Raw genomic sequence first — 23,481 nt, 5'->3', positions numbered from 1 at the left:
TTAAAACCTAATGATATATAAAGGAACCATATATCAGAACTAAAACTAAGAAATAAGAGATAGAATATTATGTATAACGAAGGATAGAATGTATGGACCGCATAAATGCGTTCCACCAAACCGGAAATATCTAAATATGAAGAACACACGGCAGATATATAGAGAAGCGGAACTCTAATTGCCGCACATTGTGTCCCAATTCAGAGGACCAATATAAAGACGGACACATAGGGCTAAATACTCCCCATATAATCACAGGGGAGTAAATGCCTAAATGACGTAAGGTGGAACGCATAGATGCGTTCCAGACATCGGAAATAGCCAATAACCGGATATCCGGAAACGGAACCCGGAGAATTCATATGTAAGTCTTATTATGTTTTACAGTTGTTCTAATGCTCGTTTTAAATAAAAATAGAGTTTACATAAGTGGGTCTGCCTCCTACTTTATGAATAAAATGATGTTTTTAAATTTTGTGAAAGCTATATACGCATATCAATTAATGAACAGGTGCTAATCACTAACTAATCAATGAGGGTATATAAACCCTAAACCTCATGGAAAGCACTACACCTTGAAAAAGCTGTGTATACCACAGCGAAACGCGTCGGTGAACAGGTGCCAGCAGCTAACAATTTGAGTCACCATACCACCTACCCTTGGACCTACAATTTTTCCTGCACTAGCACTTTATTTGCTGAAAATTTGGAGCCATACCTTTGGAACTTGGGCAATAAGAGAGAGAGGCATATCCAGCTTGCTGACCCCATACAGCCAACTGCCAACTCACAGGAACACAACCTGTCGCCAAATCCATAAAGGACTCCTGCAGATTTACAAAGTGCCAAGGGTGAACTAACAACCCAGTCCAAGAACCTACTTTGTCCCAAAAGAACGGACCTATACCTGGTAACCGGTTACGGGTGACTATACTGCTACCTAATTGCACCTTATTATGTGAAATAACCAAGAGAAATTTCTTTAAACAATCACGCACCTTATATACCTCATTTTTTATTTTCCATTTTTATTGTTAATTTTTTTAAATTGTGTAGAATATATATTTTTAAATTGTGTCGAATAATATTGTTTAATAAATTTATCTACTTCAAAAAAGCGCAGCAAAAACCCCCCCTTTTTTTCTTTCGATCAAATTGGAGACTGACAACCTCTTAACACTGCTGCAGCTTGTGTGATACAGCTCATTTATCGAGCGCCTCTAAAAAGGATAACTTTACGTTACCCTCACTTTCTTTTCTATATTTGGGAAGGGGACAGGGCTGACACTGAGAGGAAGGTGGGCAGGGCTGACACTGAGGAGAAGGTGGACAGGGCTGACACTGAGGGGAAGGGGGCAGGGCTGACACTGTTAGGGAAGAGAGACAGGGCTGCCACTGAGAGGAAGGGGGGCTGGGCTGGCACTGAGGGGAAGGGGGCAGGGCTGACACTGAGAGGAAGGGAGCACGGCTGGCACTGAGGGGAAGGGGGAAGGGCTGTCACTGAGGGGAAAGGGACAGTGCTGACACTGAGGAGAAGGTGGACAGGGCTGACACTGAGGGGAAGGGGGCAGAACTGACACTGTGAGGGAAGTGAGACAGGGCTGCCACTGAGAGGAAGGGGGGCAGGGCTGGCACTGAGGGAAATTGGTTAGCGCTGACAATGTGGGAAGGGGGCAGGGCTGACATTGGTGGGAAGGTGGGACAGGGCTAACATTGGGGGAAGGGGGACAGGGCTGACAATTGGGGGGTTGAAGTTTGGCAACAATTTTACTTGTGGGGTCCTCCACAAAGACAATGTCCCTGGGTAGCAGTGCAGCATGGTGTAACGTTTTATTGCTTTACAAAAGCTGTGATCAGAGGAACGTGATTTGGAGGCTTACACCAAGGATAGCACTAGCTCCAACATGATGATGACGATATTGAGGGTGTATGGGTCCTACACACCAGGACCTGACACACTGGCCCTTGACAGATCGCTCGGCAAAACTCCCTGTGTGTAGGTCCTTTAAGTGTACTAATACACCTACAAACATAAAGTACTTGCCTACTTCTGGTCTTTCAGGGAGACTGCGGCATGTGGGGAGCATGTTATCTCGCACTAAGGGGGGAATTTACTAAAGGAAATTTGTAAAAAAATAGGTGTATTTGTATCCAGATATACACTTATTTTTGACATTTACTATCCCGAAAATACGGTAATTAGTATTCGTATTGATAGCACAACAATACGAATACGAATTGCCGTATTTTTGGGATAGTAAATGTCAAAAATGAGTGTATTTCTGGATGCAAATACACCTATTTTTTTTTACAAATTTCCTTTAGTAAATTCCCCCCTAAATGTCTAGTTACCATCTTCTCTGAACTGGCTGATTCCCATCAATGTTGGTCAGCACCTCTATCTGTGACATGCTTGGTGTAAATAAATGTACGTTTATCAGTATATAACTCAACTGTTAACAAATACAGATCTTGTAACAATTTCTAGTTTGAATAGAATTGCATGTTAAAATAAAATGTTGCGCAGTCAATATCCATGTGATTGTAGTGAAACAAATCAGACCCAATCAATTTCGAGTCTGTTACCAAACTTTAGCCAGCACAATACATGTTACAGTATGTGTGAGGTGTATTTGCGACAGTAATGATAATAGCGGTACGACGGTAATCCTCACATCGGCTCACTCATGCATTGCGGCCAGAGAAATCCATGCAAATTAAACGCTGCTCGTTTGCTTCCAGGCTCAGACTTTCAGGGAAACTTTAACTTTGCAGTTGTTAAAAGTTTGATGTTCTTCAAATGCCATCAGATATCTGAAAGAAGCAAACACACGCTGATTAGATACAGCAGATAATCTTTGTGTAGGAAATCTCAGGCCCTCGCAGTATGCAAAATGACTACACAAAGACTTGGAAGGCGAGATTTGGAATGCCTCCAGCTTGTATCTCATTTCACTTCCCTCATTAGTTGGTGTACCTTGAGAAAGAGACGTTTTAGCATGTTTGTTAAGTTGCTATCTGGTTTGTACAGGGAAAAAAGATATAATTTTTAGTTTCAAAAGGGAAACTGATGCTAAACGCTCGTCCACAACTGTACATTGGCCCTTATTCAGATCTGATCCCAGTAGTTATTTTATTTATTTACAGCGTCTTATATAGCGCAGCAGATTCCGTTACAGTGTCTTATATAGCGCAGCAGATTCCGTTACAGTGTCTTATATAGCGCAGCAGATTCCGTTACAGCGTCTTATATAGCGCAGCAGATTCCGTAATAGCGCCTTATATAGCGCAGCAGATTCCGTTACAGTGCCTTATATAGCGCAGCAGGTTCTGTTACAGTGTCTTATATAGCGCAGCAGATTCCGTTACAGCGTCTTATATAGCGCAGCAGATTCCGTTACAGTGTCTTATATAGCGCAGCAGATTCCGTTACAGTGCCTTATATAGCGCAGCAGATTCCGGTACAGTGTCTTATATAGCGCAGCAGATTCCGTTACAGTGTCTTATATAGCGCGGCAGATTCCGTTACAGGTTCTTATATAGCCCAGCAGATTCCGTTACAGTGTCTTATATAGCGCAGCAGATTCTGTTACAGTGTCTTATATAGCGCAGCAGATTCCGTTACAGTGTCTTATATAGCGCAGCAGATTCTGTTACAGTGTCTTATATAGCGCAGCAGATTCCGTTACAGCGCCTTATATAGCGCAGTAGATTCCGTTACAGTGTCTTATATAGCGCAGCAGATTCCGTTACAGTGTCTTATATAGCGCAGCAATTTCCGTTACAGTGTCTTATATAGAGCAGCAGATTCCGTTACAGTGTCTTATATAGCGCAGCAGATTCCGTTACAGCGTCTTATATAGCGCAGCAGATTCCGTTACAGTGTCTTATATAGTGCAGCAGATTCCGTTACAGTGTCTTATATAGCGCAGCAGATTCCGTTACAGTGTCTTATATAGAGCAGCAGATTCCGTTACAGTGTCTTATATAGCGCAGCAGATTCCGTTACAGTGTCTTATATAGTGCAGCAGATTCCGTTACAGTGTCTTATATAGCGCAGCAGATTCCGTTACAGTGTCTTATATAGCGCAGCAGATTCCGTTACAGTGTCTTATATAGCGCAACAGCTTCCATTACAGCGTCTTATATAGCGCAGCAGATTCCGTTACAGTGTCTTATACAGCGCAGCAGATTCCGTTACAGTGTCTTATATAGCGCAGCAGATTCTGTTACAGTGTATTATATAGCGCAGCAGATTCCGTTACAGGGTCTTATATAGCGCAGCAGATTCCGTTACATCGTCTTATTTAGCGCAGCAGATTCCGTTACAGTGTCTTATATAGCGCAGCACATTCCATTACAGTGTCTTATATAGCGCAGCAGATTACGTTACAGTGTCTTATATAACGCAGCAGATTCCGTTATAGTGTCTTATATAGCGCAGCATATTCCGTTACAGTGTCTTATATAGCGCAGCAGATTCCGTTACAGTGTCTTATATAGCGCAGCAGATTCCGTTACAGCGTCTTATATAGCGCAGCAGATTCCGTTACAGTGTCTTATATAGCGCAGCAGATTCCGTTACAGTGTCTTATATAGGGCAGCAGATTCCGTTACAGTGTCTTATATAGCGCAGCAGATTCTGTTACAGTGTCTTATATAGCGCAGCAGATTCCGTTACAGTGTCTTATATAGCGCAACAGATTCCGTTACAGTGTCTTATATAGCGCAGCAGATTCCGTTACAGCGTCTTATATAGCGCAGCAGATTCCGTTACAGTGTCTTATATAGGGCAGCAGATTCCGTTACAGTGTCTTATATAGCGCAGCAGATTCCGTTACAGTGTCTTATATAGCGCAGCAGATTCCGTTACAGCGTCTTATATAGCGCAGCAGATTCCGTTACAGTGTCTTATATAGTGCAGCAGATTCCGTTACAGTGTCTTATATAGCGCAGCAGATTCCGTTACAGTGTCTTATATAGAGCAGCAGATTCCGTTACAGTGTCTTATATAGCGCAGCAGATTCCGTTACAGTGTCTTATATAGTGCAGCAGATTCCGTTACAGTGTCTTATATAGCGCAGCAGATTCCGTTACAGTGTCTTATATAGCGCAGCAGATTCCGTTACAGTGTCTTATATAGCGCAACAGCTTCCATTACAGCGTCTTATATAGCGCAGCAGATTCCGTTACAGTGTCTTATACAGCGCAGCAGATTCCGTTACAGTGTCTTATATAGAGCAGCAGATTCCGTTACAGTGTCTTATATAGCGCAGCAGATTCCGTTACAGCGTCTTATATAGCGCAGCAGATTACGTTACAGTGTCTTATATAGCGCAGCAGATTCCGTTACAGTGTCTTATATAGCGCAGCAGGTTCCGTTACAGTGTCTTATATAGCGTAGCAGATTCCGTTACAGCGTCTTATATAGCGCAGCAGATTCCATTACAGTGTCTTATATAGTGCAGCAGATTCCGTTACAGGGTCTTATATAGCGCAGCAGATTCCGTTACAGTGTTTTATATAGTGCAGCAGATTCCGTTACAGGGTCTTATATAGTGCAGCAGATTCCGTTACAGGGTCTTATATAGTGCAGCAGATTCCGTTACAGCATCTTATATAGCGCAGCAGATTCCGTTACAGTGTCTTATATAGCGCAGCAGATTCCGTTACAGTGTCTTATATAGCGCAGCAGATTCCGTTACAGTGTCTTATATAGCGCAGCAGATTCCGTTACAGTGTCTTATATAGCGCAGCAGATTCCGTTACAGTGTCTTATATAGCGCAGCAGGTTCCGTTACAGTGTCTTATATAGCGTAGCAGATTCCGTTACAGCGTCTTATATAGCGCAGCAGATTCCATTACAGTGTCTTATATAGTGCAGCAGATTCCGTTACAGGGTCTTATATAGCGCAGCAGATTCCGTTACAGTGTTTTATATAGTGCAGCAGATTCCGTTACAGGGTCTTATATAGTGCAGCAGATTCCGTTACAGGGTCTTATATAGTGCAGCAGATTCCGTTACAGCATCTTATATAGCGCAGCAGATTCCGTTACAGTGTCTTATATAGCGCAGCAGATTCCGTTACAGTGTCTTATATAGCGCAGCAGATTCCGTTACAGTGTCTTATATAGCGCAGCAGATTCCGTTACAGTGTCTTATATAGCGCAGCAGATTCCGTTACAGGTTCTTATATAGCCCAGCAGATTCCGTTACAGTGTCTTATATAGCGCAGCAGATTCCGTTACAGTGTCTTATATAGCGCAGCAGATTCCGTTACAGTGTCTTATATAGCGCAGCAGATTCTGTTACAGTGTATTATATAGCGCAGCAGATTCCGTTACAGGGTCTTATATAGCGCAGCAGATTCCGTTACATCGTCTTATTTAGCGCAGCAGATTCCGTTACAGTGTCTTATATAGCGCAGCACATTCCATTACAGTGTCTTATATAGCGCAGCAGATTCCGTTACAGTGTCTTATATAACGCAGCAGATTCCGTTATAGTGTCTTATATAGCGCAGCATATTCCGTTACAGTGTCTTATATAGCGCAGCAGATTCCGTTACAGTGTCTAACATAGCACAGCAGATTCCGTTACAGTGTCTTATATAGCGCAGCAGATTCCGTTACTGTGTCTTACATAGTGCAGCAGATTCCGTTACAGTGTCTTATATAGCACAGCAGATTCCGTTACAGTGTCTTATATAGCGCAGCAGATTCCGTTACAGTGTCTTATATAGAGCAGCAGATTCAGTTACAGGTTCTTATATAGCGCAGCAGATTCCGTTACAACATCTTATATAGCGCAGCAGATTCCGTTACAGGTTCTTATATAGCGCAGCAGATTCCGTTACAGCGTCTTATATACTGTAGCGCAGCAGATTCCGTTACAGGTTCTTATATAGTGCAGCAGACTCCATTACAGTGTCTTATATAGCGCAGCAGATTCCGTTACAGCGTCGTATATAGCGCAGTAGATTCCATTACAGCGTCTTATATAGCACAGCAGATTCCGTTGTGCTTTACAATAGTTGACAATGATAAAACAAACTGGGTAATAACAGACAGACTTGGAGGTAGGAGGGCCCTGCTGCAAGCTTACAATCTATAGGGCTATAGGATGGAAACATAAGGACAGGCACCAGTAATAGCATAGCTTGTAGGTCCACAATGGAAGCTATATAATACATAAGTTCTCTCTTTTACTTACTCAAAACTGTACATAAGTGCCTCAGAGGGTTATGTGTGTGGTATATAAATATGATAGGCTTGCCTGAAGAGGTTAGTTATCAGGGAACGCTTGAAAGTTTGGAGGCTAGTGGAGAGTCTTCTTGTGCGTGGAAGGGCATTCGATAGGGTGGGAGCAGCCCGATGAAAGTCCTGTAATAGTGAATGGGAGCTAGTGATTCGTGCAGAAGAGAGACGCAGATCTTGTGCAGAGCGGAGTGGTCGAGATGGGAGATATTTTGTGATAAACAAAAAGATATATGCTGGTGCAGTATGGTTAATAGCTTTATATGCGAGTAGAAGTATTTTATATTGAATGGGCAAAACCATATGCACTGCAGGTGGGGCAGATGTAACATGTGCAGTGAGAGTTACATTTGGACAGGGTGTATTGAAACTGAAATCGAAATTGCAGTGTAAAAATAATGCAGCGAGTATTTACCCTGCAAAGAAACAAAATAACTCACACAAATCTAACTATCTCTATACATGTTACAGTACATCTGCCCCACCTGCAGTGCACATGGTTTTGCCCATTTTGATAACAAATTTATACTGTGATCAGATGTGAATAAGGGCCACATGCCGTAATCACAGCATCACGCTACTAGTACAACCAACATAATTCTAGGGTGCGTCATTGTCACACATGGGAAGTGGCCATGGCAGTTTTGCAATGTGACACGGTTGTGATTTTTGCATCCTTGTACTATTTATTGGAAAAAGGATAAAAGAACAACATATTTAATGAGTTTAATAAATAGCATTTAAATGTAATTAATAGACTATTACCAGTGGCGTAAAAACGACACTACAAAACAAAGGCATAATTCAGACCTGTTCGCTAGGCAGCTTATATTCACTGGCGAACACTGCTCTGCCAAAGCCCCCCGCCGATTCAATCCCTTCACTAGCAAGGAGATGTGTATGCCGCAAGGTGGAGAGACTGTTCGATGATCACTCACCATCAAATCAATTCTCCTGCCTCCACCTTGAAAAAGATGTGATTCAGACAACGAAACGCGGCGGGCCAGACAGACTTTATTTCCCATTGATTTTAGACTCCACCTTTGGATATCCAAATCTGCCGATTCCACCCACATCATAGAGAGGACAATTGGGCCACAGCATCCAGTCCACAGCGGTCTTTCACTTACCATGCCATTATAAACCACCATGCTATCCTGAGGACATTGGACAGTGGATTATAGGAACCCAGCATTCCTCCAGTGGTGCGATAATCTCCAATTTACACAATACAGGTGGAACTTTATACAAAAAGGACCATTACAATCTGGCCACATTTAAATAGTTGCACTCCATATATTTCAAAACAGCCATACTAATCTAAAGATTGTTTTTAGCATTGATCTAATTACATTGTTCTTATGTTAAAAAAAAATATTTTAATTTATATTTAAAAGCATTTCAGACAATCCCAATAATTAATTTGCAAGCGCTGCTATTTGTGTTTCCACATATTTTTGTATTTCTCCTATAGAAGCGCTTGACTATCCCCTTCCCTCAGCAGCTGCTTCTAGTGAATCAGATCATTTCAAGCGCCCAAATTCCACACCATTGGTAATTTGTTCTCTCTGCATTGAGTTTATTCTTACATTTATTTAACCTATCCTGATGTAAATCAGATGAGATCCTCAGGGGTGTGACCATACACCTTGACCCTTTCTATTGGTCAGCAGAGATAAGACTCCTTTTTATGTGACCATATTAAGTTTCCTTTCATTATAAACAGTTTGAAAACATTATGAATAAATTAATGCTATAATAATGTATTTTTAATTTAAGCTATTTCCACCTATTATTACCTATTTGAATAAATAAACTCTGTAAAGCGGATATGTTTTCATGTGTTTGATAAAGCTGGCATTTGGTCCCAGCAAAACGCGTTTTGCCCCATTCTCAAGTTGATATGATTTTATTGACATAATATTTTTAATTGTGTAATAAATTGTTCTATTGTAAATTTATCAGTGTCCCTCACTGTCAGCGCTGCTTAAACAACCTTTTTCTTTGTATGTTTTCATGTGCGTCTCAGCAAATTTGCTGTGATCTGATTTATGTTGTATCTTTGTGAAGGTAAATATTTCTTGGTCTGCCACATTCACTTGGCATGGGGCTGTGCTGCTGAGTTGTAAAACAGATTTTGCTTAGAGTGGCTTGGACTGATTAAACAAGGACAATTCTAATGGGAAATACACAATAAACAGCGATTCCTGGACTTCGCACAAAACCACAAGCACTTGGCTTTACCTGATCACACAGATTGTGTCGGGAGCTGGTCAGTTTGTTACAGAGAAATACTGAGAAAGATACAGAAAAGACAAAAATGAGGACAATCTATTACCCAAGTTACAAAGTGTTGGTACTGTTTGTTGCATTCTAGCATGCTATGGGTACATGATGTACAGTGAACGTGAGGTTTTTGGTCATGGTATGTGTCGTCCCTGTGATTTATGCGCCCCCCCCCCCCCTTCTGCTAAAGAAGTTCCAGACATACTGACATGACAGTGAATACTTTTCCCCAGAGTTCCTGGTTCCAAATCCCCAAAACTCGTATTTAGCCTTGTTGGCTGACTATATTATACAGGATGCTGTTATGATGCCGGCAATTGGTATGGCAATGACTGAAATACCGGTGCCAGAATCCTGACTAGCGGCCACAAGATTGAAGCCGAAATCCTGGTATCAATGGAGATGCCAATGCCGGAATCCAGACGACCATCATCCCAATAGAAAGTATGCTAGGGTGTTGTTGAGTTATAGACTGATTTTGGAGGGGGTTGGGTGGTAAGGTTCAGGTACCAGGAGTTGGGGTTGGAAGAGATTAGGGATAGTCTGTTTTTTAGCCACCGGCCTCCCCTCCACTGGTCCAGCATACTGAACCCATTATATACCACTGTGTTCAGCTGCACCTAATTAGGCCTCATTCTGCATGAATTGTCATTTTGCTGATTTTCACAAAATGACAGCTCCCAGTGACAGGCTGAATGGGGCCTCTCAACACAGGGAAAGGCAGCCCCACACAGCGGGTCCCTTCCCGCAAAGTGCCCACAACATTTTGCGGGCACATCATAATTGTGCGAATGCTTCACTCTACAGCTAAGCACTTGCACATTACTGGCTGCCCCCAGGCAGCACAGCAGGGGGCAGGGCCATATTAATGTAGCACCACCCACCCATCATGCCCTCTGCTGTACCAACCCACAGAGCCAGCCTGAGCTAGCTCTCCCTGGCCTCCTTAGACACATTACACAACACAATCTTGCCCCTGATTCACATTACACAACACAATCTTGCCCCTGATTCACATTACACAACACAATCTTGCCCCTGATTCACATTACACAACACAGCAGTTAGCTTTATACATTTTACGCTACGCAGTAGTGAACCTTATAATTTCACAGTAATAGCAACCCTTATAAACATAATGCCACAAAATAATGCCCCTTACACATTCTACCAAACATTGGCAATTCCCTTAATACACATAATGCCATACAGTAACTTCCGTTACACATTATTGCGCTCATTAACAATGCCCTTACACATACTTTATGCCACACATTATTGGGGCTGACTGCAGGAAACCAGTCAGTACAAGCTCCTTCTGCTGGACACGACAAAGGCCCATGACAAGAGGAGTTTCAGCAGCTCTCCTCCAAGCAAGGTGGTCATTTCTGTTACTGCCCACCGCTGCCCGCAATGTCTCTGTTCTCTGCACTGGTGCCCTCACTGCTGGTGGATCAGTTGTATGAGCTGCATGCCCCATGGCATACTAAATGTCTAGTTTGCTTATGTCTAGGGCCGGCTCTGAAACCCTGTATGTTGTGTAACATGTACTGGTCCTTTATATTATCAGTAAACTGCCAGGAACAAGAGTGATGTCACCGCCATGTGTTGCCGTAATTGAATATTGCAAAAAGTACAAGTAGATTTTCCTTTACATTATAAGCAAATTGTGACAAGAATACTGAGTACTTATAGTCCACTATCACTAGCAGATTATTGCAATATTTCCCCACGTGCATAACATCTCTATATTATAACATCTTGATTTCATTGTCCTCAAGTGTCTTGCAAATAGGAAAAAAGGACACTTACAGCCCGGCAAGGGTTAAAGTGCAGCACAATAATTTATAATACAAATAATGTCCCTCTTCACATGAATCTTCAACATTGTCATGAGAACAGATGGTAAGCCACCGTGATTTAATGAAATATGACATTAAGTGATGTAGCACGTCAGAAATGCTTAACATTACTACAATGCAAGGATGGAGAAGTGGCAGAACATCATCTAGGAGACCAAATGCAATTGCAGTTAATTATCTTTCATTGAAATATATTTTGTTATAAATTAAAAGCTGTTTAAAATATTATTACCATTAAATATTAGACATGTGCGGTTCGGTTCTACAGAAATCCGAATACTCCCAAATTTTGTGGAACGGAACCAAAACCTTGTACAGATCTTCTTGGGAAATCCAAAATAATCCATGTCCTGGTTTGGATCATCCCACAGTTCAGAATTCAGAATTTAAATCCAAATTTTAGGTTTTTGATTACAAAAATTACATGATTTGAGCTTTTTTTAGCATGTTTTTTTAAATGAATGATTGTTGTTGTTTTTTATTAATAGATTTTAACTGTATTAAAAATAAAGGGCCCCATTTACACTATGCACCAATATGGCAGCTTGTGTATATATTTACTATGGTGTATTTCAGAACTGTAACATATGTCATGGCAAGCAGTGCAGGTTTCAGATATATATTTTATATCCTAACGTTTCAGTGAACATGAATGATGAAGTGGAAATTACTGTACGTCAGACCATCGGTACACTCCCACTACGCACACCAGCGTCCCCAGTGCACCCCACCATGGCAGTCTACCCACGAGGTTATTTAGGATAATTCCTTCCTTCTCTGTGTAGTCAGCTGTGGAGAACTTTACCCTCATTTATCTTTCTGCATGATTCTGCAGGGGGATACTGTATATATGAGCCAGTGCCTGATATTTACTTGTTCACAAATATCAGTTGTGATATTATATATAACCTTGGGTGAGTAATCAGTCGGAAGCAGGGAAAATACATAATTACTTGATGCCACCTGCAGTACAGTACGTGTTAGATTATAATAACACATTAGATAATACTGAAGCATAGGAAATTCTACTACTGTCATGTCATGCTCATTATAATCTGCCTCTCAATGCACATATATTTAGTTGCAAAATTACGGTCATAGTTCCACCTGCTGTGAGCAGGCACTGCCAAGGTTTGTTTTTTCCACATTGTGTATGTGGGAAATAATGTGTGTGCACCCCAGTATGCCACTATGACAGGGAAGGTGGCCCCTCTCAACTCTGGGCCCCATAGCGGCTGCACCCCCTGCACCTATGGTAGCTACACCCCTGTATATAACACATGTAACTGTGACAGGGAAGGTGGCCCCTCTCAGCTCTGGGCCCCATAGCAGCTGCACCCCCTGCACCTATGGTAGCTACACCCCTGTATATAACACATGTAACTGTGACAGGGAAGGTGGCCCCTCTCAGCTCTGGGCCCCATAGCAGCTGCACCCCCTGCACCTATGGTAGCTACACCCCTGTATATAACACATGTAACTTTGACAGAGAAGGTGGCCCCTCTCAGCTCTGGGCCCCATAGCAGCTGCACTCCCTGTACCTATGGTAGCTACACCCTGAATATAACACATGTAACTGTGACAGGGAAGGTGACCCCTCTCAGCTCTGGGCCCCATAGCAGCTGCACACCCAGCACCTATGGTAGTTACACCCCTGTATATAACACATGTAACTGTGACAGGGAAGGTGGCCCCTCTGAGTTCTGTGCCCCATAGCAGCTGCACCCCCTGCACCTATGGTAGCTACACCCCTGTATATAACACATGTTACTGTGACAGGGAAGGTGGCCCCTCTCAGCTCTGTGCCCCATAGCAGCTGCACCCCCTGCACCTATGGTAGCTACACCCCTGTATATAACACATGTAACTGTGACAGGGAAGGTGGCCCCTCTCAGCTCTGTGCCCCATAGCAGCTGCACCCCCTGCACCTATGGTAGCTACACCCTGTATATAACACATGTAACTGTGACAGGGAAGGTGGCCCCTCTCAGCTCTAGGCCCATAGCAGCTGCACTCCCTGCACCTATGGTAGTTACAGCCCTGTATATAACACATGTAACTGTGACAAGGAAGGTGGCCCTTCTCAGCTCTGGTCCCCATAGCAGCTGCACCCCCTGCACCTATGGTAGCTACACCCCTGTATATAACACATGTAACTTTGACAGGGAAGGTGGCCCCTCTCAGCTCTGGGCCCATAGCAGCTGCACCCCCTGCACCTATGGTAGCTACACCCCTGTATATAACACATGTAACTGTGGCAGGGAAGGTGGCCCCTCTCAGCTCTAGGCCCCAGAGCAGCTGCACTCCCTGCACCTATGGTAGTTATACCCTGTATATAACACATGTAACTGTGACAGGGAAGGTGGCCCCTCTCAGCTCTGGGCTCCATAGCAGCTTCACTCCTTGCACCTATGGTAGCTACACCCCCTGTACATAACACATGTAACTGTGACAGGGAAGGTGGCCCCTCTCAGCTCTGGGCTCCATAGCAGCTTCACTCCTTGCACCTATGGTAGCTACACCCCCTGTACATAACACATGTAACTGTGACAGGGAAGGTGGCCCCTCTCAGCTCTGGGCCCCATAGCAGCTACACACCCTGCACCTATGGTACCTACACCCCTGTGTATAACATATGTACCTGTGACAAGGAAAGTGGCCCCTCTCAGCTCAGGGCCCCATAGCATCCCCCTGCACATTAGGTAGCTAAATCCTGTATATAACACATTTACTTTCCCTTATATTTGTTTATTTAACCAGCTCCCAGCAGAAGTCCATCAGAGATCACCAGGGCTGTCTTTATAATTGGGATGCCGGGATCTGGAAGGCGGGGTTATTTGCACCACCAAGCAAAATTAAGAATGCCTATGAGAACGGCATACTTGTTTTACTTATCCACTTGAGTAGTGGGTTTCCTGGGACAGGACAAACCTGCCCCAGAAATACTCCCCAATGAAGGGGCTGCCAACTACTGTTCTGCAGCAGCCCCTGCTCCCCTAGGGCTGCTGCCTCATCCGATCTCTCCCTGTCACCACTCATAAATCGGCATTTGAAGGCCCGAGTGGCCGGACACAGGAATACTTGAGTGTCCCAAGCGACCCGAAAGGCTCTAAACTTCTGTGAACGGTGATGGGGAGGATCAGCGGTGGGAAACGGCAGAGTGTGTGTGTGGTGATCGATAAGAGGGGTGTGTGGTGGTGCTTCCAGATGGTGGTGCACAGCTGGAGGCACCACTGGACCCCTACATATCATTTGAATGCCCAGATATTTTCCAAAAGAGCCCCCTCTTGTAGCGCAGCTCAGTCCGGAAAATGTCCAGTAGCATCACCAAAGTGGTTTATACAAGTGGCGGCTGTGGAACATCTAAGATGCCACCTCCACACTTTCACTTGAGGGGCGGTAATGTAGGGTATTGGCTGCAGCGTGGGAGTGGGTAAGTGTAGGGGGCACTAAATTGAACCCGGGTTCCAAGAAGCCCTACACCAGCCCTGGAGATCCCCAAACTGTCTTACTTGGTTCCTCCCGAGTTATATACAGGACTAATAAGGTGCAAACCTCTCTTCTAATTGTTGATAAGCAGCGTTCTGCAAAATTTATATGTGACTGGGAAAATCGTTAAATCATTATGGATGACTCAGCTGATCTGCAGCTCGGCTCGTTGATAAATTTGCTTTTTCGTTTGCATCTAATAAAAAAACAAAAAAAACCACCATATTTGAGAATTAAGCATGAGAATGACAATCGTGATTTACTGATTAATTTACTCGTGTAGCGCAGGAGAGCTGAAAGTTCTCCCCCCAAAAAATCGAGAAGATGTTCACGGTGCACTTTGTATGATTCATTATCAAGTGTGGCATTTTACCATCTGCTTTGTGAAATTATCACTGTAAATCATGTCTGGTGTGATGAACATAGAACGTCTACGAGCAAACACGACACTCGCACAAGCTCCAACAGGAAAACAAAGCTATTTGTTCGAAGATGTTCAACATTAGCATTTCAGTCAATCTCGCAAAGCTTAGGACGTAAATGTTGCGCAGATCATCTCACCTTATTTTATTTATGCGGCTTAATTATTTGTTTGCATCTTCGAGAATTTCCCATTTTGCAAACAATACTGTGTTGTTGGTGAACATCTTGCGGCTGATAGACGCTCTGCCACAAGGCAGATTGAATGGCATAAGGCAGGATGAAACGGGAAAGGCCCAGAGCGCCTCTATTACACGTACAGTCTGGTATCAATCGATGTCGTAAAGTGGAGCTAAACTTCTCCATTGCAGCAGCTGTCACTTCCTGAAAATAACATTTACCCGTCAGACCTCTGTCCGTGTTTTATCTCAGAGTTTTCTATTAAGAAACATGCCAAGAGTATGTGCTGAGACAGTCATGGCAAACTCTAACACCCTTTCAGAGGTCATCAGTGTTGGTTATGGGTGTAATCAGTGAGGCCGACAGGGGCTGAGCAGGATATTTGCAGGATTTAAGGTATCGGGAAATAAAATATGTAGGAACAAATGACTTCATATAAAAGAAAAAAAAAACTTTACATGTTTAATAACTTTTGTGATTTTTTTTTGTGTTCCAACTTTGTAGGACTTTTTAGTCTGTGCGCATTTAACTTCCTGCTTGAATAATCAGGAAGTCTATCTCCTACTGCCCACGCCAGGGGCAGAACTCTGGGAGGCAACGGAGTCATCTGCCATCGGGCTCCTGCTCTCAAGGGGGCACCTCTCCACCACTGCCAGTTTAAATCCATTAATTGAAAGCCATCAAAATCAATTCTGTGGCTGAGTTCTGAAATATATATGTGTTCTGTTCTCTCTCTCTCTCTGTATATGTATATACAGTATATAATATATATTTCATAACAGACTATATATATTTTGAATAACGTTGTGTGTGTGTGTGTGTGTGTGGGGCACCAATATTCATTTTGCCTCCGGGCAACTGGGACAAACTTATGCCACTGGCCCACGCTGTCCTCATCATTGCTCCTGCCAGAGCCGTAACTAGGGTGGTGTGGGGTATGGATCATAGGGACAAAAGTAAGAAGGTCGACAGTCAACAGGTCGACCGCTATTGGTCGACAGGCCAAAGGTTGACACATGAAAAAGGTTGACGTGTCTTAGGTCCACAGGTTTGAAAGGTCAGCACAAGCAATACGTCAACATGTAAAAGGTTGACGTGAAAAACTTCAATATGGTTTTTTGCGTTTTTTTGTCAACATACGTCAATATAGACAATGTATGGTTATAATCTAACTCTATGTCTGCTTGGATAGTATAGTAGGAAAGCAACCTTTTTGGGGGAAAAAAAGTGGAAAACTAATGTCGACCTTTTTTTATGTTGACCTTTACCATGTTGAAGTTTTACATATGTTGACCTTTTGACCATGTTGACTTCAAATAAGTTGACCGTTTTCATGTGTCGAGCTATGGCCTATCAACCAATAGTGGTCGACCTACCGACTGTCAGCGTTTTTATTGTTGGCCTAACAACCGCATTCCAGGTGCAGAGTGTTTCACCGCACACATCCACGCAGGGAAGGAGATGCTGTTGGTGGCACTTGTTAATTATCTGTTAAATTCCTCTCACTTGTAGCTTTGAAGTCTGGCATCTCCTCACTGTCACCTTCCCCACCCTTTCCATCCTTAACACCTATACCTAGCCAGGGTCAATAAGCGTGCAGGAAAGATCTTGGCGGACAAGCTACACCAGGGTTGCCGACTTTGAGATTCTCCTCTCCGGGAGAAGCCCGGAGAGGAGAGATTCAGCAGACACTCAGGGGGCGGGGCTTGCGAGTGACATCACTAAGCCCCGCCCCATGATGGTAAAGCAGCTAATTCACGGATCTCCGTGGAGGGGGCGGGGCTAAAATGACACGATTTTGCCGTTTTAGCTCCGCCCCCTCCTCTGAGACCCGAGGATTGCGGCATTTTAATGCCGCGATCCGGGGGTCAGCGGGGGTCCCCCCTGAATCCGGGAGGGTTGCCCACCCTTCCGGGGGGCCGGGAGGGGGACCCGATTTTCGGGAGACTCCCGGAAATTCCGGGAGGGTCGGCAACCCTGAGCTACACCCTGGCCACAACCTGTTTGAACCCCTTCCGCCAGGCAGAAGTTTTAGGTCCATCCCAGCAAAGACGACAAGAACTACAAAAGGCTTCTTACCAATAGCTGTCCACCAACTAAACTGTATTGAACGTACCAAATACTAAATACTAACTCAAACTTTTCTAGATACATGTGAAATGTATGTGATTTATGTTTATGCCTCTCTTTCCACCCCCTTTGTGTTCCCTGATTGATGCTGCACTGTTACCACAAAAAATTCCAAGCATACGCAAGAATACCTAGCCAATAAAGATGATTCTGATTCTGATTCTATACAGCATTCATGAACGTAACTCGAGAGCTCTTTGTTATTCAGTCACACTGTCCTTTTTTTACGGTACTTATGTATTATCTGGGCGCCCGATTTTGTCATCGCATGACACTACTTAAGGCATGGGATGCGATGCGATTTTTCATTGTAAAGACCCGATTTTTAATTGTATAGTCACCCATGGGTGATTTCATACCCCCACTATCCAACTACGCATGGAGTTAATTATATATAGTGTGGTGAGCGCAGCGAGCCACCGAGCCCGAAGCGTGGCGAGAGCATGCGGATTACTTTACATGTATTCTGCGTCCCCTCGCGGGGCTCGCTGCGCTCACTACGCTTCAGGCACGGTGGCTCGCTGCGCTGTCCACACTATATAAAGACAACTCCATGCGTAGTTGGATAGTGGGGGTATGAAATCGGGCGACCAGATATTACACAAGTACCTTTTTTACTTTTAAAAATGCTGACATACCTGTGATTCAAACCCATCCCCTTTGTCATAGCAGTCAGACACTCTATTCCTGAGCTGTCTGACCATGCAAAGAAAGCTAGAGAATTTGAACTATTTGAAGTGCACCTTTTACTTTGTAAGAAAGTGATCAGCATTGCAGCTGAGCAGGTCTATGTAGTGCGTGGCTGCAGGGGATAGGATGTATGGCTGTACACTACATAGATCTGCTCAATTGCAATGTTAATTATTTTTAAGAATAAAGGTATTGTCACTAAATAACAAAGAGATATGAAATTAAGGGCATGTATAGATAGATAGATAGATAGATAGATAGATAGATAGATAGATAGATAGATAGATAGATAGATAGATAGATAGATAGATAATAGTAAATATGTAAATGTAAATAAATATGTGCCCGAAAAACAACATAAAATAAGTTATCCCAACAAAGGTCATTTAGAAGGTCATGGATTATAATTAAGTCTTAGATGTATGTATCTGCTTGTACATAAATCAAACCTGTTCTCTTTGTCTTTCCTCACAGAATATTGCAATTTTCTCCTGGCGGTTAAGCAAAGCTGATCGTCAGTGTTCTAAGTGGCTGCTTTGGGGATTTATATTCCTCTGGAGTAATAGTCCTGATTATTTAATCGCCTTGTATGCTCAGCTTATGAAGGGAGAAATGCATTCGTGTGCATCAGAAGTCATGAAGATCGATAGCACCGTCTGTTTTTGTTTCACTGTTACAATCCAGCATTGTGTCTGTCTGACACTCAGAGGCTGCGACAAGTGTTTATTGCAACACAAACACCACGTAATGAATACTTCATCCATGAAAGCAACAAGCGATTGCAGATTTAAACTATCAGCCAATAAACATATTACTCAATATTACATTTTATGGGAAGATAAGAACATGCACTATGAAGTCATGCACAGGGACGGGGAGACACTCTAGCGGGGCAATGATTACCTGTTCGATGGGCTCCAACAGGTACACATGAAGGTGGTCACACTCTTGATCTGGTCTTCCAGATTGGACTAGAAGTATCTGACCTAAAGATAAACCCAGTCACATGGTCAGACCACCACCCACTATGGTTCTCAGTCGCAACCCCTCAAAATAGATCTTTGCCCATGGAATTTACCAAATAACCCCCAAGGAGGGCTATGACTTCCCAGGCCATGGCAGCTAACTTGGACCTCTTGGCAGTAATGGGGACCTGTAAAGATCCATGTTCCCTAGTCCATTGTTATAACAGGGCTGTGACAGAGGCACTGGATACTATCGCCCCTGTGCGTATTCGACCCTGCAAACCACACCATCAAGCTCCCTGGTTTGACAACAGTATTCGTGATCTCAAGAAAAGGGGTCGTATACTTGAAAGACGATGGAGGAAGACAAACATGGCCGAGGATAAATTAAATCTAATCAAACACATTGGAATATACCAATCAACAATTACCCGCAAAAAAACAGAGTTCCTTTCAAATGAGCAAAAACTAGGCCTGCTCAGCTTTTCCGTACAGTGGAGATGCTTTGTAAACCAGCATGCCTGCAAACTGATGAGACCCTCTCCCAGTCAAGATGCAATGAGTTTGCTAAATTCTTTGCAGATAAAGTATCTATCATCCGAGCTGGAATCCCCACAGTGACATCAAAGGAGTACCAACAGACCAAGCCTGCCAGTGTAAGACACCTGCCTTCATGGGACATCTTTGACCAAGGGGATGTACAATACATTGCTGGAATTTCCAGACTGTTGCGTCCCTCCTCCTGTGATCTGGACCCTGCCCCATCCAAGCTTCTTTTAGGGTGTATGGAAATAATCGGCCCTGCATTCACAAAAATAGTTCAATGCTCTTTGCAGACAGGCGTTTTTCCAGAACCACTAAAGGAAGCAATAGTCAGACCACTTCTTGAAAAATCTAATTTAGACCCTGACTGCATAACCAACTACAGGCCAGTATCAAATCTACCTTTTCTAGGAAAGGTTATTGAGAAAGTGGTTGCAACTCAACTAGAGACCCAACTGTAAACCTATGACATTTATGATCCATTCCAGTCAGGATTCAGGAGAAGACATAGCACAGAAACAGCTCTGGTATGTGTGCTCAATGATCTTCTAAATGCAAGGGAAAGAGGAGACTGTTCATACCTAATCCTTATGGACCTCTCTGCAGCATTTGACAACATTGACCATGTAATTCTAATTGAGCGCCTGAAGAATTTCTGTGGTCTGGGTGGCACAGTCCTTAGCTTGTTCAAATCATTTCTCGCTGGCAGGTCACAGAGAGTTTCATCTGGAGTATACTCTTCACCACCAGTGCCGTTGTCTTGTGGTGTCCCACAGGGCTCTATACTATCTCCCATGCTTTTTGAAGTATACATGTTTCCACTTGGTGACATAATCAGACGTCATGGCCTGGTCTAACACTGCTATGCAGATAATATCCAAATGTACCTGTCCTTTGCTCCAGGCACCGATAACACAATAACAACCTTAAATGGCTGCCTAGCTGAGCTCCAGGAGTGGATGAGTGCCAGTTGGCTGAGACTGAACCCAGATAAAACAGTAGTCCTGATGATAAATCACAGGAGAAGATGGCAGCATAGCCAACTGACTGGTCTTAAGCTGGGGGGCACAGCACTAAAAAATGCTGATCATGTGCGGAATCTTGGTGTTGTCCTGGATAATGGCCTGACACTTAAACATCAGGTGTCAGCCACAATCAAATCCTCATTCTTTCATCTGAGAAACATAGCCAGAATCAAGCATTTAATTCCCTCAGAAGACCTGCCTGAAGTCATACATGCATTTATATAATCACGACTAGACTACTGCAATGCTCTCTACCTGGGTCTCCCAGCAAAAGAGTTGCACCGCTTGCAGCTGGTACAAAATGCAGCCGTCAGACTATTAACTAACCAGCCCCGCTCCTGCCACATAACTCCCATTCTCTACTCCCTTCACTGGCTACCTGTAATATAGCGAATCGTTTTCAAGATTGGCTTACTCACTTTCAAGGCCCTACATGACCAGGGCCCAAGATACCTGCAGCAGCTTCTGATTCCTTACTGTCCTACTCCATTACTATGATCCACTGAAGAAGGACTACTAACAGTACCCAGAATCTCCCTGAATTCATCTGGGGGACGAGCTTTCAACTTTGTTGCTCCAACTCTATGGAACTCTCTCCCTCACAAAGTGCGAGAAGCCCCAACTGTAGAATCCTTTAAAAATAGACTAAAGATGTTCCTATTTACTCAAACATTTTACTGATATCTACTGTTATGCTTGTTCTGTATTTCGAGCTGTAAAGACAATGGTGAAGCACTTTGAGTCCTATTGGAAGAAAAGTGCTATATAAATATTATTATTATTATTATTATTATTATTATTAAAAACTTGCAGCCCAGTGATCTGCTCTGAATCAGTCCCAATGTTGCTATTTAAGCTCGGACACATTGAAGCCATTTGTCTTGGTCAACTTTACCTCTAATGTTTTTGTCTTTATGTAAAGATGGTAAATATGTTGTTTGTTCTAAAATCAGTGGGTTGTGGGAGATTTGTGTACAGGTTGCCAGAGTCCCGGGAGAGCTATCTGAAGTTTGTGAGTCTCCCGGACAATCCAGAAGGACATATTGGTTGTGGTTTGTTGGGGGTACTCTGTCCTGCGCGCCTCCTTCGGCTGCCTGAAAATTACCACTAAGGTCACCCTCAGACCTTGGGTTTTGGAATGCTAGTGGAGTGGGTGTGGTAATCGTACTGGGCGCCAAAGTTAAAATATAACAAGGTTTATTGGTACAATTGTAAAAACATATAAAAAGCAGTGTGTGAACACATAAAACAAGAGTGTAATTCTTCTTACCCCTAAGGGTATTTGGAGCCAGCAAGGATGGAAAGAAGGGGCAGGATGCGTTTCGAGCATCAGGGTGCTCTTCTTCCTGGGCGCAGTGCACTGCGCCCAGGAAGAAGAGCACCCTGATGCTCGAAACGCGTCGGCAGTGACTGGTATCCACAAGTAACCATCAGGATCAACCCAGTGCTAAGGTATTTGGAGCCCAGAGCAGGGTGCACATTCCGGACTGCATCCTGCCCCTTCTTTCCATCCTTGCTGGCTCCAAATACCCTTAGGGGTAAGAAGAATTACACTCTTGTTTTATGTGTTCACACACTGCTTTTTATATGTTTTTACAATTGTACCAATAAACCTTGTTATATTTTAACTTTGGCGCCCAGTACGATTACCACACCCACTCCACTAGCAATCCAGAAGGACAGGCAAAAAGTGTTGTACCAGCGCCGGCTGTGGTAGATAAACAAGGTGACCGCCTTCTTCTATATTATAAAGAATTCAATTTGTACAGAAAAAAACAATAATAAAATAATGCACATTAAAACATATGGAATTCCATAAAATAAGTAAAATCATATAATTGAAATTAAAAAGATTATACAGTATGTATCACATAGCCACTGGATATAATGTTTTGGATATGAGATTGTATATTAGGACTTTCTCCAGTACCATAAAAGAGACATTGTGATGTACCAGGTAGCCTTCATAACATAGAAACATAGAAACATAGAATGTGACCGCAGATAAGAACCACTTGGCCCATCTAGTCTGACCCTTTTTTAAATATTTGATCCTTATTTTTTTGTAAGGATATCAATATGCTTATCCAAAGGGTGTTTAAATTGTTCTACTGTATTACTGGATGAACCTGCAGTTCTGTGGTCACCTCCAGATGGTTAATGGTGGAAATGTTAGGAGATTCTGCTTCTGATGAAGTTGGGTGACTGATCCCAGGGAAATGCGTTGTGCCTATAGGCCATACTGTACCTATACAACGGGAAAACTCATTCAACTAAGGACTTCAATTACATACCATCTCCTAACGTTTGCACCATTACCCATCTGGAGGCTGTTCCGAGGTGACCACAGAACTGCAGGTTCAACCAGGTTCACCATTATGTTGCCCTTGTTAAGGCATTTATCAACTTAGACCAATGGGTGTCAACACCAAATGGTCGTCAACCAAGTGGACAGTGGTAGACAGTGACAAAAGATCGACATGGAAAAGTTCGGACAAAAAAATATATATATATAAAATCAACCACCTAGGTGGAGGAAAATATATATACAGGTGCTTACAAGATGAACTGTTTCTGCTTAGCTGCTGCTTTTTTATGTGATACCCAATTGGTCAAAACTGCAATTGATTCATT

Source organism: Crinia signifera, chromosome 9, assembly GCF_055691185.1.
Source record: "Crinia signifera chromosome 9, ASM5569118v1, whole genome shotgun sequence".
Classification (NCBI taxonomy): Eukaryota; Metazoa; Chordata; class Amphibia; order Anura; family Myobatrachidae; genus Crinia; species Crinia signifera.
This window is presented reverse-complemented; position numbering follows the sequence as displayed.